This window comes from Canis lupus, chromosome 16 (assembly GCF_003254725.2).
Source record: "Canis lupus dingo isolate Sandy chromosome 16, ASM325472v2, whole genome shotgun sequence".
NCBI lineage: Eukaryota > Metazoa > Chordata > Mammalia > Carnivora > Canidae > Canis > Canis lupus.
In genome coordinates this window covers 5,434,621-5,448,301 of record NC_064258.1, presented here as the reverse complement: position 1 = coordinate 5,448,301, position 13,681 = coordinate 5,434,621, and the positions used below count along the sequence as shown (strand labels likewise).

General features: G+C 40.4%; 1 protein-coding gene and 1 long non-coding RNA gene across 2 annotated transcripts in view; one reads left to right on the top strand and one right to left on the bottom strand.

Moving 5' to 3' along the window:
- The window catches only part of TPK1 (thiamin pyrophosphokinase 1), a 332,218-nt gene that overhangs the window by 53,008 nt on the left and 265,529 nt on the right, over positions 1-13,681 (bottom strand). The window lies entirely within an intron of this gene.
- LOC112651070 (uncharacterized) lies at positions 3,352-4,432 on the top strand. The gene is made up of 3 exons (XR_003130586.3): positions 3,352-3,449; positions 4,042-4,157; positions 4,335-4,432. It is a non-coding gene; the product is annotated as an uncharacterized LOC112651070 (long non-coding RNA).

Genomic DNA, 13,681 nt, shown 5'->3' with positions numbered 1-13,681 from the left:
CCAGACATTTTAAAATGAGCAATTTAGTTGCTAGCTCCAAAATAAATCATTTTATTTATGCAAAGGCTAAGACAGTCTTAGATATATGGTAGAATGTTTGCCTCCTTTCTCTCCATGCCGGAGACTGAGTATCTGACAGTCATCCCAGCTAATCCATTTCAAAGTCCAAGATCAGATTCATTCCCAGTATCTGTCACCTCTAGGGGAGTGCTCTGAGTGCACTTTCAGTCCATTCTACTCCAAGTGCATTCAGTAGAGGACACTGGAATTATTCCACTAGTGAGAGTCTCTTAATTTACTAAGAAATATGCTCTATTTCCCACTAAATATATAAACTGAGTTTGTACTGCAGATTTCTTATATGGATTGCCTTCTGTGAGGCTGAGGACTGCCTTGGTAGTTGGCATTTAAAGAATAACAACCCAAGAGTATGCATTCAACTAAGGAAATGGGAGATTTGGGGTGGCTCATGAAGGAATAATTTGACACCATCCACAATTTGGTAATGTTAGGGAGAATGTACTTTGTCACCTTACTAGGAGAAAGTCTGTAGAACTGTTCAAAATCTGGGCCCATATACAGGTGACACTTTGTTTTGTGCTGCATTTCTGTGATATAAACAGTATTTTGGAAAGGCTGGAAACTAAGAAAAATTAACCATAATCCTATTACTCTAATTAAATATATTTTCCCACGTTCAATCTTTATGCATGTATGTGATTTTTTTTGTTTAGCATAGTCCAATCATAGCATGTGTAATTTTATATTGGTTTTACGTTTTTCTCCCAAATGAAAAATGGGTTTCTCAATGAGCAACTTTTGTCTTCATCATGATAGCGTAGCTATTTCAAGAGGGACGGAAAGAGAAATATTTAAAAATCTAATCAGATGTTTATAAATCTAGTATTCTGTTCTTTTTGGGATATTTTGGAATCTTAGCAGGTGTAGATCTACATTTCCTTCCAGATTCTGCTCTCAACAAATATCTCTGGGTCTACTCCATAGTGCCATATTCTTGCTGGAATGAATACAGCTTCAAATGTATCTAGTAGATGCTTACACAACACTTTTTTCATTTAATCTCTGCTTTGCTTGTCCTTTTATATTTCTGATTTTACTTTTTTGTGCTATTTGTGTTTTTGATGGCCCACTTAAAAAAAATTTATTTGGGGGGGGTATGGGAGAGGAAGACGGAGAGAGAAAAAGAGAATCTCCAGCAGACTCCCCATTGAGCACTGAGCCTCATGCAGCACTAGTTGCAGGTCTTGATCTCATGGCCCTGAGATCATGACCTGAGCCAAAATCAAGAATGGATGCTCAACCAACTGAGCCACTCAGGTGCCCCATCTGATAGTTCATTTCCTAGTTTTTTCTTGCTATTTTTAAGAAACAGCTTTGTGGGGCACCTGGGTGGCTCAGTGGCTGAGTGTTTGCCTTTGGTTCAGGTTGTGATCCCAGGGTCCTGGGATCAAGTTCCACACTGGGCTCCCTGCAGGGAGCCTGCTTTTCTCTGCCTGTCTCTGCCTCTCTCTCCGTATGGCTGTCATGAATAAATAAATAAAATCTTAAAAAAATAATCAGCTTTGTGACTACTTAACAATTTTGTCATTTTTAATTTTTCCTTTTTCTTTCATTTGACTTCCTTAGCTACACTGCATTATTTTCTTTGTAGCTTCTTGAAGTAAAAATGGATTAATTACCCCACTTTTAAACATTTTAAGTTAATTTATTTATTTGTTTGATTTTAGTTCTTATTTTTGGTTTGAAGTTACAATTCATGCAACATACATTCTTACAAAAAATGTCTCCATCCTCTAGATTGAAAATTCTGGATCGGACCACCTTTATTAATTTCTGAATCCTTTACAGTTCTCAGAGCTGTGTATAAAGACTGGATTCAAAATATATGTGTTAACTGACTTGAACTGAAATGTCAGTATGAGTGAATCTCCGGTGGCAGAGTTTGGAAAATAATTGATAACCCGGTGGTGCTAAATTTGGGACAGGAGTCCCCGTGGCCTGCCTAGAAGCACCAAACCCCAGTGACTACAGCCCTCCAGAGTGTGCACCTGCTATTTCTGTACTTGGCATGGACTACTCAGACACACACACCTTGGTCAATAAGAAATCAAGCCCACAGTTCCTTCTCTTTGGCCACCTTGACATCACTACCAATCAATCTAGAGGCAGTTCCACTTTGGAATAAGATTTTAATTGCCCCAACTTGCTTCTCCTAGATCAATGTGATAGCTGAAAACAGCAATAAAAGAATCTGGACAAGTTTAAAATTCAAAGGAACACACGCTTGAAAAAGAACTGCATCCAAGATAACTGCATTTCTTCCTTTTCCTGTTTCACTCAAGCCTCTTGTTATCTCTGCATCCTTCCCAAAGTCACTCTTCATTTCCTTTAAATTGGAAGTTAGTCTTCCTAAATATCCTTTGATAGACCTACTTTTGAATTCTTTAAAACCATCTTGGAAATTAGGCTGTAGTCACTGGATTGTTATTCCTGAGCTGGGCTCAGGTAGACAGAGACTTTACAAAATTGTAAAAAGTGACTATAAGGGTCTATTGGCTCACCTGTCCCACCTGCAATAAATAAAGCACTGCCATCAGATTCCTGAAGGGGATAGGGATGTGGAGGAAACCTGGGTAGGTTTGTTTTTGAGGAAAAATTATTATATTCTTTTAATCAAGGCACTGATGATTAGAAGCTACTTTATTAAGTAATATACTGTGCTCCTAGCTGCAAGCAGAAAATCACAGCTACATACAAACCTGGTGCTGGACAGGGGATGCCCGTGCTCAACGGAGCTGAATAGGTCACTGGAACAGAACTACAGGAATGAAAGGCATGGTCCTTGGTATCTGGGAGAAGTTTTACAAATTCTAAGAAGAGTGTCCATGACCTAGGGAAAGGAAGAGCTCTCCCTTATCTCTCTCTCTCTCTTTTTAGTATTACGTGAGGAGAACTCTCTGAAAGGTGTTAAACATGGTCTCCATGACCACTGCTCTCCATCCCAATTAGTTTTCAAGATTCTTTTTGGAGAATTTCTCACAATAGATTAAACCACACTGTTTTCTGAAATAGGCATCAAACCAGTCAAGTTTTGCATATTCTTTTATGAAGTAATTATGATAATAAACTAAAACAAAAATTAAAGACATAAAAAGGGTGGTAGTGAGGTTAACAAAAAGAGACCAAGGTAGCAGGTGTATGAAAAAATAGAGATATGTAGATGGATTCCTCACTCCACATTTTAAGTGGTTTTACTAGCAACAAATAGAGAAGATAGAAAATGTTCTTTATTTCTAGAACCTAATTAGGTTGTGAATTTTGCTCCAGTAGCTGTGAAACAAAGATCGGAAAGAAATGGAGCAATATGGAGATCCATCCAGCATGATATATACACATATCTGATGGAGACTAAACAAATTCAAATCCAGGTAAATGAACATTTTTTCTTAGTAAGTGTTGAAACAAAATAGCACTTGGTTTCCAATTCATTTATATATTTTGGGTTTATTATTCTTCCCAAATTCAATTTCTAAGCTCTGCAGAGTAGTGTGGTCCGGTTACCCGCCAGTGCACACAAACCCCGCCCCTGGGTGAAAACTGCTGACCAAGTTTCATCTCCTTTGTCTGTTTCATATTCCACCAGAACTGATGTTTTGATTCAAGCAACAAGAGAAACCTGCTCTCAGTCGTTTCTTCATATTTTAATTAAAGGGGAGGGGGGAGGCAAATAAGCAGGGAAAAAAGTGTGAGCAGACATCTGACAGAGACTGAGGTTTCTGAGTAATGAATGCATGACTTAAACTAGCCATTCAGATTATGTCAAATGGGTCAATTTCCTCCTTCCTATCTTTTCTTTACTTTTATAAAACATACTGAAAGCCATGAATCTAATTCAGGTTAACAGGGCTTTATCTGGCTCTCGTGGTTTGGAGAATCATGACTTTTCTACCTTCATCCTGTGCACACAGTAACTCTGTATGAATCCTTTTCTCTTTCTTTCTTTTCTTTCTTAATTCACAGTGCTTCCTAAAACAACCTCCTCTCATTCTACGGTGGTAGACCTCATATGGAACACAATACAGACCCCTGCGTTTCTGCATCTGCACTGTCACAAGTCTGGTCAAAGTTGTTTGACGGTGAGTTATGTCATGTGTGAATTCTAGCAGAGTTTAAGATAGGGGGTGGATTTAGAAATAAGTGGCACAAAGCGGCATAATGAAGGCTGTGACCTGTAGGACAATAATGCTGAGCCAATTTGTAAGTTCAATTCAGCAACTACTCAATAGTCTTTCACACTTTTTGTCTTGACCCAGGTCCTTAGGAAAAGTACCAACTCTTCTTAGATCTGTAAGAGAAGTGAGGTCAGAGGACAAAGTGCTGCCCCCAAACTGAGACCAGCAGGTGAGTGCAGAGAATCACATCTTAGCCAGAGCAGAAAGCCCTGAACCAGAACCTCCATGGAACCAATGCAGGATAAGAAAATCTCAACTACAGTAGATGAACTGCTGGAGGCTTGGTGGGCTCAGGCCTGAGGGATAAGTACTCTAAGGAGACCCAGTCATGGGGAATCTCCACATTTTTGCGGGTTTTACCTCAAGGAGCTTGACTAGATTCCCACGGTAAGTATCAGAGCAAAGTTCCCCCATGCTTCTGGCTGGGGAAAAGGAAAAGGAACATTCTGGAATACAGCTGGGCGCTGTGTCTTCTCTTCAACAAGGCTGGCCCTCAGGGGGAACTGTATTTAACAGGGTCTATAATGCTGGGATTTTATCAGAGCCCAGGTGCCCTGGAGGGAAGGGAGATACCCAGCAACAGCCCACCTCAGCCATCCCCTCCCATCAAAGTGGGGAGATGGGGAGACATCTGAGAGGTGGGTGTGGAGTCCACAGTCCAGAGGCTCAGGCTCACTGACAGACCTAATCACAGGACCACAGGACACTATCTCTTCCCATACCTCCCCACCACCCTACAGGCCTATATACAGCAGCTCTTTTCACCTCAGTGCATCATGTCCAGCTATCAAGAAAAAAAAAAAAAGACAAGGTACATTAAAAGGCAAAAAACAAACAAAAAAAAACAATTTGAAGAGACAAAGCAAGAATCAGAAGCAGGCTCAGATGTGGTAGGGGTGCAGGAATTTGAGACACCTTTGATTAATATTCTAAGAATTCTAATGAGTAAGTCAACAGCATGCAAGAACAGATGGGCAGTGTCAGCAGAGAGATGAAAATTCTAAGAAAGTACTACTGGAAATCAAAACACAGTAGCAGCAGTGATGGACATCTTTGGTGGGCTTATTGCTAGAAATCAGAGCTGAAGAGAAAGTCCTGTAGGAAGGCCGAGGAGACAGCACTTCTTCCACCTTACCCACAGTGGAAGCCAAAGTCTCACAGTCCCTGCAGGGCCATATGGGGGCCAGAGGAGGAGGTAAGAATCTACCAACTTCTAGATAGAAACAGAAACTACAGATTTCCTTATGATTCTTTCCAAACTGCTTCTACCCACTAAAAAGAGAAATGTCCCGGCTTAAGAAAAATTAGGAAGTGTTTAGGAGACAAGGACAGCTGAGTGCATGGCTTCCTTTGGATTTTCACTCAGATCAAAGTCCTATTCTAATGAGGAGGTACTGGTCAATACTTTAAAAAAGCACCACCGACAACAAAAGAAAAAGCTAGGTAAATACGGAGTTTACCTGGCTCCAACCAAGTTCTTGTCCCAAGTAATTATTAAAGTTATTTGCTTTTTGTCTTACATCTCTGGGTCTGATTTTTCACTGGGATTCTGACTTCTTTCTCTATTTTGTCATTTTAGTTTAGATGTCTTCTTGCAAGTTCTGCCAAACTCTTTGTGGAACAGTTGACAGAAAAAAAGAAAAAAAAAAGAGAGAGAGAGATAAATAATAGGACTCTCATGTTAGAAAATCTGGAAATGGAGGGTTCTTCAAGGTCCTATAAACTGCACCAGGCAGATGTGACAAGAGCCTGGTCCTCAGGCTCCAGGACGTTTTCTGCTCTGGCTGTTCTTCCCAAGCCCTGTTTCCTTCCTTCTGCTCAGGATGATGGGCTCCCAGATATGGGGAACCAGCAGGGAAAACAGTGCTGAATAGGAATATGCAGCAGGTCCTCAGTGAGCCTCATTTCATAAATTGGTTTCTTGGCAATCTACATTCTAATTTTTCATCAGTTCATGGTTGTACTCTTGACAGCCTCACTTCAGCTAGAATCTCCAGGGATTGGACAACAGTTCAGAAAGATGGGCCAAATAGATAGGATTCATTCTTTGGATTTAGAAAGGAAAAAGCAAGAAATCTTGGATATGTTTATGAAACTTCTGATGTACCATTTGCATGTCAGTAGGCTTATTTAATTCCTCCTCATGCTTTTGTGTTTCCCACCCCAATATATACGTTGCTTGTGTTTTTGCTTCAGGAAGTCAAATATACTCAATAAAAATGACCAAGATATGTCTGTCTACCCTCAAGCACACACACCCACACCTTTATAGAGATGCCAAGAATTACCATTTTATCTAAATAGCATTAGATGATTTATTAAATATGTTCTAAAACTCAGGAAATGCTGTACTAAATAAATAAATACATGTGTATGTGTATTTACCATTATTATTTAATGTAGGTCAGGCTGCCTGGCTTTCCTGCACCGGGTACTTTTAACTGAGCCATCAGCACTGCAGTACTGGCTAGATTTTCTAAGTCCCCATGCTGAGGCTAGACTCCTCTCTTGGCCCTCTCAATCTCACGGTGATCTGACACACGAAACCATGAAACTGGGGACACACAGAGGCCAGAGAAAACTGCCCCAGCCGTCCCAGGACATGCCACAGCTGCTGCCCTGCCCGACACCCCCCCCCCCGCCCCCCGCCACCTCCCAGCCTGCAACCACTGCCAAGAAAACAAACTAGAGCCTACATTTCGACTAATCATCCTCCAGTTACAGGCAACACTTCTGGGAGGCCAGAGGCTGCTTCCACGGGTGCAGCATGAAACACACACAAAGCCATCATCAATCATTCATCAGTTACAATTACCATTTGCATCCATTTATCTAATCAGAGCCTGCAGCGACTACCACCCGTGAGCAGTTCAAAGTCAGCAACCACAGAGACATTCGGGCGATGAGCACAGGCCGCCTCTGCCTGCGCCTGCTCATGTGGCGGGGACACGACCAGTACGCGCTGTCCCCCCGCGGCATGCGTTTGAGGACAGTGCAGAAATCACTGCACTGAGAGGACAGGGGTCATCCCACGCCCCACGTCCTCAGACCTGCAAAGGAACACGTCTGTGGCATCGGATAACTGGGACTGGGATTTTAAGGATATTCTCTTTTTATCCCTAGAACCACACAAAGTGCATACACGAAGATGCGAGGTTCCTTACATGTCCATTCAGGTTCCCTGGCTCCTCTCCACCACTGCACCCCCTCTCCTCCTCACGTTTCCTTACCGGTTCCCTGCCCGCCCCACCCCCATCCCAGGCTTCATCTACGTGGTTTCTACATCAGGTTCTTTCCAGGATCACAATCGGCCTTGAAGTTTCTGGTATTCACTTCATCCACGCCATCCTTTGGGGGAGCACCATAAATAATACTAGAAGCACTGACGACGCTTCTTTTTTCCCTCTATTTTGGAAATGTCTCCATGCCTCTCTTGTCACAATCGTGTGTTTGTGTGTATGTGTGTGTGTTTTAACTCAGTATCATACATCATTGTTCAGACATATATGAATTGATTTCTGTTCACTTCTTGCTACATCATTAATGTGCTTCTATCCTTCTGACTGTACATAGCAAAGGATCTTAAACTCTCAAACTTCTGTTCTGTAAAACACAATTTCTTTTAGTAAGAAAAGAAATATTTAAATAATATAACACCCAGATGATAGCAAAGTGATGTTACTAAAGGATAAAATCCTAACTCACCTACTTCTGGACTTGCTATTGGATGATGTTAACGTAACTATAAAAACTTGGTGGGGAATTACATTACACTGAGCCTTTGCAATTTTACGATTTTAAACCAAACCCTCTAGACTGAGGGATGAGGTAGGTAGGTGTGTGTGTGTGTGTGTGTGTGTGTGTGTGTGTGTGTGGAGATGGAGTGCAGAGGAGGCACAGAATGTATTAACTGTCAAGCTATCCCAAATGGATCTAACTGAATTTCTCTTGTTATTCAGCTAAAAGGATTAGTTGCTGTTTGCATCTTGGATAAAAACTGTGCTCAAGGAACTGGAAGCCTTGGTCAGGGCTGAATAGTGCTATTTTCAGGTCCATATTCCCACCCCTTCCCCATCCCACACAGAAGTCTATTCCTACCAATGAAGGAGGCTGAACCATTGTACTCCTCAGTTCTCTTCTCTAGGAGGCAGCCCCAGAGTTGCCTTCACCGGGGTCTATGACAGGCCTATCTTTAGCTTCAACACTAGGATAATTAGGTTTCAGGGTATTTTAAGAAGAAGGAGGAAAGGTGGGTTGCTCAGTTGCCACCATGCTCATTCCTGCTTCCACATGTACTTATATATTCTTCCTCCTGTCACGAGTGTTCATATTCTCCTTTCTTATCTCCCTTTATCTCTTTTTTTTCCTTTTTTTTTTTTTTAAATCTATTCCTCTTACCTAACTTTTAAGGCCCAGCTTAACTCAAGCCTGAACTGTGAGGCCTGTCCAGAGCATGACATGATTTCTCCTGTATGTATTTCTTATAGTATGTTTTCTGGAACACATAACAGAATTTCCTATATCCTGCATTCTTTTTTTTTCTTAAAAAGATTTTATTTATTCATGAGAGGCAGAGAGAGAGAGAGAGCGAGGCAGAGACACAGGCAGAGGGAGAAGCAGGCTCCATGCAGGGAGCCTGATGTGGGATCACACAGGATCACACCCTGGGCCAAGGCAGGCGTTAATCCGCTGAGCCACCCAGTGATCCCCTAGCCTGCATTCTTTTTTCTTTTTTTTTTTTAATTTTATTTATTTATTCATAGAGACGCACAGAGAGAGAGGCAGAGACACAGGCAGAAGGACAGCGAGCTCCATGCAGGGAGCCCGACGTGGGACTCGATCCTGGGTCTCCAGGACCACGCCCCGGGCTGCAGGCGGCGTTAAACCGCTGCGACACTGGGGCTGCCCTCTAGCCTGCATTCTTGATGTACATACAAGATCACATATCTTCTGAGGGGCTACAGTGTTCTTGAGATCACAAATCAGTGCTGTGCGAGTTATATGCTTATAAAAATGAATGACATTTAAATGGATGTTTCTCAGAACTTGAATTTTTAAAAATTACTTATTTGGGAGGAAAAGACAATCTCTTATGTCTTAAATGCTTAGAAGTTGGATGTTTTTAGATTTATGAGAAAAAAATGAAACAAATAATAGTAAAGCCAATTAGGATAGAGCTCTGATATGTGTAAGATCCAACCCGAATGGATTTTACTGTTGTACATTAAAAATAATTTTCTTAAGAAACATGTTTTCAAACTTTAAAATACTTTCATACTAGAATCCATTTTAACATATTTTAAGTAATAAAAATAGGTTAATTCATTTATCAGCACTTAAGACTATCTAAAAGAGTAATGGGATTTATGGCACATCAAACCTATAATGTGTGTGAGTGCGCGCACGCGCGCATACACATTTCCTAGAGGTAACATACAAAATTAAGTATGCACAAAAACTTGAAAAAATACCCTTTGTTCACATATTTTGAGATGTGACATTAGAGTGACTTATTCATGAGAATTTCCTAATACATTAGTAAGCACGCTGCAGGATATTTTGGAAAAGTAATGAAGGCTTAGTAATGCTAAATTTTTCTCCAGTTTTCTTTTCCAAGAAATAAATGAGGTGAGATTTTCTTTTCAGTTCAAGACTAGCTCTTTGTATCCATAATCTCATTTATCACTTCATCCTACATATTTGTATAGCTGCTGCTTCTTTGTGGAATCTGCTCCAGCTCCTCTACTAGAGCCCAAGTCCTCTGGAGACAGATCCAGGATTTTCCCATCTGTTTACAAGGCCGACCAGCAGAGTGCCCTGTGTAGAGTACGTGCACATGAGGAGAAGGAACGGGAGTCTGCCAGACAGACCCGGGGGACAAGTGGGAAAGGAAGGAGAAGGCAAGTGAATGATGACCTGGTTAGCAACTGCTGTCTGTGAAGACTGTGCTCCAACGCTAGCTGGGCGCTCAGCCAACGTCTCATTCATTGGCATGGCTGTCTTTGCTCCAAATCTCTACCCTACATTTACAGAAAGCCCCCTGGCTACCAGGCAGATAAGGCCATTAAACAGAAATATGGTACGGTAAGTTCTGGATTGTAGTAAGAGATAGGGGTAAGGAGTACAAGAAGGCTTTTTTTTTTTTTTTTTTAATGAGGAATTAGTCCAAAAGAGCAAGGACAGATGGAAGTATAGGAAGACAGGGAGGTGGGAACAAGCTGGGAGGAACAGGGAACTGTTTCTAAACAAAGTGGGGCCAGGCCATAAAGGCTCCTGAGCTGGTTACTGAGCTTGGACTTCATCTCACATGCACACAAAGGAGACACATCAGATGTTTCAGGGGAGTGACAGGATAGTTTGGATAGTTTGATCTGGCAGTTTTGTGAGGGACACACTGGAAGGGATAGAATTGAAGGCTGAGAGACAATCAGTAGATGGGATGAGAGATGAGGAACTCAGTTCAGACAGGAGTATTAGAATTGGACGTGAGGGGAAGATTCAAAAAATACTTTGGAGGTGTAATGACACCTCTGTGAGTCATCTTTTACAAATGTAGATCATTTGTCAGGACCACTCCCTGATTAAAGCCCTTAGATGGGTTCCTACTGACCTCAGAACAGAATGTACACACCCCCCCCCCCATGGCTGACAAGGCTTCACTGGTGCTTCCCTTTTGATCTCATAGCCATGCCCCATTCAACCACTCTCCCCATCCCAGGCCCCTCTTCTGGCTTTCCAATACACCAAGCCCTCTCCCTTCCACTCTGTCCAGAATTCTTTCCCCTCAGCTTTCTGCATTCCAACTTCTTTCTCAGTCTTTACATCTCACCTCTTCAAAAGGACCTTCCATGGAAACCTAAGCTAGTATGACCTTCCTCAATTACTCTATTTTTAATTTGCTCATCTCCTCCATGCCATTTATCATGGTGTCTACTTATCTTGATTGTTTGTCATACTTGTATTTTACCTGTTCATTATATTATGACCCCCTCCCCAAATGTGTCATGGGAGCCCTTGAATTCTTGGGATTTAATTTATCCTTGACAGTATGGCATAGTGGTGCTTGGTATATGGACACCCTCTCCCCAAAAAGACTATATAAATGAATATATATGAATAACTGATAAGTACATGAGTGTATATAATATTCAGAAAATGAGTTAAAGGAAGATATCTAGAGATAGAGCCAGAATCTGCACCTAAGACCATCTGCTTGCAAATTCCGCTTTTGCCACTATCCAAAGTACTCCGGTTTTGTTTTAAACAACTCATTCATTCATTCATACAATAAGGCTAGTGCTATTGGGTAGATAATGTCACAGCATACAGACATTGTCCTCACAGCAAAACCAAATCTAAAAATGAGTATAAACATGTTTAAGTGGCCTGAGAGATACTTACATGCTATGGAAGCATATATCTATCTATAAATCTATTATCAAAAAAGAAAACCCCGTCTTTTTTTTATTCTTGCATGGTTAATCTGTTCACCTTAAAGATACGATCTTTCCCATTTATTCCTTAAAAAAATGCTGAAGAAAAGAGGATGGCAGAGAAATAACCTTAAGGCTAAGGACTTAACTATTTTTGTAATATGCTAAAACATATTAATATACTGTACAGCATTTTAGCATTTTAGCACACAAATTAACAATGGCATTTCCTAAATAAAATTAAAATTAAAAATCAGTCTTACAAAAGCTTAGATTTGTCCTTTGCTTCCTTTTAAAATTAACAACATTTATATTCTACATTTTGTAAATATATATAAAATTGCTAACAATACTTTTAATGTTTTAAGGGAATCTTTATTTACATATGTCTATATTCAAAATTTTAAGAGGTAGTACACTATACCATAAGCTAAATAATAACGGATCAATTCATTTTTTCTGTATTTTCCTTATAACAAAGAAAGGAAAATACATTTTATCCTTCTACATTTTATCAGAAACAGCTTCCTATCAGGAAGTAATTTTGCAGGGGGGATAATATTAAAGAAGCATTTTTATTTTAGATTCAATTCGATTACCACCTCTTTTCCATGCCAGAAGTTCAGAAATTTTAGTGTGCTTCCGGATCACCTGAATTTTTTACAAAATGACAACTGCCAGGTCCCAACCTACACGGTCTGGGGCCCAGATATGTACATTTTAAAAGTACCTCAGAAAATTATGGGGGATTTAGGGGGTTTTAAATGTTTTACATTTCTAGTAATCTATCAAAAACAAAACAAAAACAATATTTAGGGGAAATGGCTAAATTATATAGTACCTTACTGTGCTTTGCTATTCATTATTTCATTTGCTTTTCATAACAGACTGATGGGAAGAATATTGGATCCTATTTGAAACAGAAGGACCTAAGACTCAAAACAGATAAATGACTTTCCACGTTTGGTATTTGGTCCTCTTCCTAGCAAAGTACAGTGCTACTGATGCCTTCACACACAAGTGTCTGGCTACCTGCTTTTGTGCAAGCATTGTTCTAGGTTCTTGAGAAAAATCAGCAAATAAGGTATGTTCTTCTGGCAGGAAGAGATGGATATAAGCAGTAGACATAATCAATCAATCAATCATGAGACTGATATTAAGTCCCATGCAATCTATCCAAAGTAACCAGAAAGTTAAAATACTACATCTTAGAGATTATTCAAATGGACTTTTGAAACAAAAGGGTGCTCCAGTTAATTAGACAAACAAAACAAACAAACAAAAACAAAAAACAAAAAGCCCCCAAAACTCAATACTCCATTCCCTGAGGAATATGATAGAGACTTAAGCAGGATAACAGCATTTTGCAAACATATAACCTTTTCTTTATGTAGTAACAAAGTCCTCCTGTAAACTCTAAACAGATACACAGCTGAATTCCCTTGTGGCTGCCTTATTTCAAGTGCTTAAGAAGTGGAACCTACATTATTCAATCTGTTCTGTAGATGGCACTGCAGGTCCAACAATGAGGCTTTGCTCATAGGCCTTGTTACCTCTGCCCCACACAGCAAAAGATCATATTGGGTACAGTGAAAACCACCTTTGCTCTAAAAGCAGAAATCACTTTGCAATGGCAAGACACAGCTCTAATTTGTAATTTAATTAAAACATCCTTGTTAAGTATTACGTCCCACAAAGGCTGAACTGCTGAAATAATTCTGTTTCTCTGGCTGTATCTACTTTAGCTTGTTGCCAGGCAGAGTACAACGTCTGTTCTTGAAGTGGACAAGTGATTCATTGATAAAATGATTCATAATAAATCATTCCTGTGGATTCTGGGTCTGACTCAACCAAAAGAATACTTTTTTATGGCACTTGATTTTTTACTTCCCGGCCCAGGAAGTTAAGTAATTTTCTGCAGGGAGGTAGATTTAGTGTCTGCTGAAGGTAGAGGACAAAGGGTTGAAGACAGAGGCGCCGTACCGCAGTCAGACC